The 3,928-nt window shown below is 36.1% G+C and overlaps 1 pseudogene; it reads left to right on the top strand.

The window, feature by feature from the left end:
• Nucleotides 1-2,227: 2,227 nt before the first annotated feature.
• LOC139181827 (U2 spliceosomal RNA) lies at nucleotides 2,228-2,383 on the top strand (annotated as a pseudogene).
• The last annotated feature ends 1,545 nt before the right edge of the window (nucleotides 2,384-3,928 follow it).

The following is a 3,928-nucleotide window of genomic DNA, read 5'->3' as shown; positions in this document are numbered from 1 at the left end:
ATTTTAGATTTTTTTATTAAGATAACATTCATTTATAACTATAATGGGCTTCCCAGGTGGCACAGTGGCAAAGAATCTGCCTGCCAACACATGAGATGCAAGAGACTCAGGGTCAATCCCTGGGTCAGGAAGATTTCCTGGAGTAGGAAATGGCAATCCACTCCAGTATTCTTGCCTGGAAAATTCCTGGGCTGGCTACAGTTCATGGGGAGGAGGAGCAAATGCGCAAAGGATCTATTGAGGGAATGCCTAGGAAGGGAAAAGGGGAAAGAGCAGAGAGGTGTAAGCAGAGAGAGCCTTCAGACCTCAATGTTGCTCTGGACTCTGTGAAAGGAGAGAAAGGAAGAGAACTGAGTAGGAAGAGTCTCAGACCGATGAGGTTTTCCTGTATCAACTCCACAGTTAGAGATGTCCTGCCTCTAAACAGGGATGATCCACCGCTAGTACCCCTGTAATGCTCAGCCATCGGCCATGTTGTCTGCAGCAGGCTGTCCTGAAGGGAGGATGAATGGCACACTTCTGTGGTTGCCACAGTCATTGGCTGCACCAATTTATGCTCCCACCAGTGGATGAGAATTCCTATTTCTCTACAATCTTGTTGACAGTGTTGTCAGACTTTTTAATATTTACCAATGGTTTAATATTTACCAATCTCTACATATGTGAGAGAGATGCTTATGGGTCATTTATATTTAATCTTCTGTAAACTGCCTATTCAGTTCTTTTCCCCATTTTTAACCTATTAGGTTGTGTGTATTTTTATGATTGATTTGTAAGAGTCTTTTATATATTTTGGATATGAAGTACTTGTATGTAATAGCAGTTATAAACATTTATAGATAGATATCATTAGGTAGATGTTTTTCTACCTTCTTTACTGAACCAAAGATCTTAATTTATGTATTTATTAGTTGATTTCTTTATAATTTGTGCCTTTTGTAAGTTGTTTGAAAATTTCCCTACTCTGAGGTTGTAAAGATATCTGTCAATATTGTTGTCAAAAGTTTACATTGTTTTACAGTTTGAAAAAACTAAGATCATGGCATCTGGTCCCATCACTTCATAGCAAATAGATGGGGAAATAATGACAGACTTTATTTTCTTAGGCTCCAAAAATCACTGCAGGTGATGACTACAGCCATGAAATTAATAGATGCTTGCTCCTTGGAGGAAAGGTATGACAAACCTAGACAGCATATTACAAAGCAGAGACATTACTTTGCCAACAAAGGTCCATCTAGTCAAAGCTATGGTTTTTCCAGTAGTCATGTATAGATGTGAGAGTTGGACCATAAAGAAGGCTGAGAGCTGAAGAATTGATGCTTTTGAACTGTGGTGTTGGAAAAGACTCTTGAGAGTCCCTTGGACTGCAAAGAAATCAAACCAGTCAATCCTAAAGGAAATTGATCCTGAACATTCATTGGAAGGACTGATGCAGAAGCTGAAACTCCAATACTTTGGCCACCTGCTACAAAGAGCTGACTCATTAGAAAAGACACTGATGTATAGAACAGTCTTTTGGACTCTGTGGGAGAGGGAGAGGGTGGGATGATTTGGGAGAATGGCATTGAAATATGTATAATATCATATATGAAATGAGTCACCAGTCCAGGTTCGATGCATGATACTGGATGCTTGGGGCTGGTGCACTGGGACGACCCAGAGGGATGGTATGGGGAGGGAGGAGGAGGAGGGTTCAGGATGGGGAACACATGTATACCTGTGGCGGATTCTTTGATATATGGCAAAACCAATACAATATTGTAAAGTTAAAAAACAAAATTAAAAAAAAAAAAAGAAAAGACCCTGATTCTGGGAAAGATTGAAGGATGGAGGAGAAGGGGATACAGAGGATGAGATGGTTGGATGGCATCACCGACTCAATGGACATGAGCTTGAGCAAGCTCCAAGAGTTGGTGATGGACAGGGAGGCCTGGCGTGTTTCAGTCCATGGGGTCTCAAAGAGTTGGACTACTGAGTGACCGAACAACAACGGTTTACAAGCAAGTCGTTATTACTTCACTTGGAATTGATGTTTTAGTATGCTGAGATAAGGATCTAATTTTACATTTTTATTTATTTGAATAGCTAATTTATCTGTAATAGTTGTTTAATGATATTTTTCCCAGTGGTCTGCAATGAAAATTCAGTCATATATCATTTTAACCTATGTGTAAGTTGATTCCTGGGATATCTGCTGTGTTCCACTAGTATATTTGCTTATCTTATCACTTCTTGGCCTTTTGGTTAAGATCAGGTGTAGTATATTTGCTTAAACTGGGGCCAATACTAAACTTATTTTTTATAGTGTAGATTAAAATTCGATCTTGATATCAGGTAAGTCTCCCTACCTTGTTCTTCTTTAGGAGTGTATTGACTATTTTAAGATATTTGCTCTTTTCATATAAAATTTAGAATCAATTTAACTTCCTCTGGGAAAAATCAGAAATTTTATTGGAATCACCTTGAATCCATACACATTTGATCAAAACTGCATTAAGTTCTTTGCAAATCTCTTTAATGTCTGGTTTAATAACAGATAGTTTGTCATAACTGCTTTTGTATTCAATCTGTTGCATTATATTGTTTTGGCTGAAGTATCTATAAAAGAAATCTGGCCTCACACAGATACATAGTTGGAAAACTGATGTATATTCTAATAGCTTTTTTATGTAAATGTGGATATTCTTTTATATTTTACCAAACTCAAGTTGTAGTTTCTTAAAATTTAAAATGTGTACTCTGAAACCATATTAATGAATCTTTCATATTCAATTATATCCATTGATCACACCAACAGTGCACAAGGTTTTCCTTTTCTCTACTGCCTCACTTAAACTTGTTATATGTTGTCTTTTTGATAATAGCCATTTGACAGGTGTGAAGTGATATCTCATTGTGGTTTTGATTTGAATTTCCCTGGTGATTAGTGATGAACATCTTTTCATGTGCCTATTGGCCATCTGTATGTCTTCTTTGAAAAAATGTCTATTCAGGTCCTCTGCCCATTTTTTATTCAGATTGTTTTGTTGACATTGATTTGTATGAGTTCTTTATACATTTTGACTATTAACAACTTATCAAACACATCAGTTGCAAATATCTTTTCCCATTCAGTAGGCTGCTTTTTGTCTTGTTAAAATCTAAATTAATAAAGGTGGAAGACTACAACACCTAGAGGTGTATATGAATAACATGTTTCATATATTTCTGTTTCTAATTTTCACACTTCCTTTACTAGAGTTTTACTAGATACAGTTCAAGATTGTGGCTCTGTAATATCTTCAGTATTCTGTTTAGTTGATTAAGGTAAGAATGATATAATTTAACTTATAGACAAGTAGATAATGTTATTAAAGCTAATTTTACAGACCAGTATTTTTACCCAGATAAAAGTTCACCTTTTAGGGTAAGGGAGAGATAAATTAGGAGTTTGGGATTAACAGATACAAATTGCTATATACAAAGTAGATAGCAATGACCTAGTGTATGGCACAGGGAACTATAATCAATATCCTGTAATAAACCATAATGGATAAGAACATGAAAAAGAATATATATATATATATATATATATATATATATATGACGGATTCACTGTGTTGTACACCAGAAACTAAGACAACATTGTAAATCAACTGTACTTCAATAATAATAAAGAGTTCTCATTTTAGACAGAATTTTGCTGACAATGCTGCTCATACTATGGGATAAGTACTATAACTGTCTCTATTTTATAGATTAGAAGATTAAGGCACAGATATCTTAAATAACTTACCTAAGATAACACAGCTAGTAAGTAGCAGAGCCAAAAATTGAAGTCAGACAATCTGGCTTTGGCATCCACGATTTAACCATGATGCCTTCACAGCAGGCTTCCCAGATGGTGCTAGTGGTAAGGAACCTGCCTGCTAATGCAGGAGACATA

This window comes from Bos indicus, chromosome X, assembly GCF_029378745.1.
Source record: "Bos indicus isolate NIAB-ARS_2022 breed Sahiwal x Tharparkar chromosome X, NIAB-ARS_B.indTharparkar_mat_pri_1.0, whole genome shotgun sequence".
Classification (NCBI taxonomy): domain Eukaryota; kingdom Metazoa; phylum Chordata; class Mammalia; order Artiodactyla; family Bovidae; genus Bos; species Bos indicus.
The sequence above is the reverse complement of the archived record's forward strand: the minus strand, read 5'-3'. Positions and strand labels throughout refer to the sequence as shown.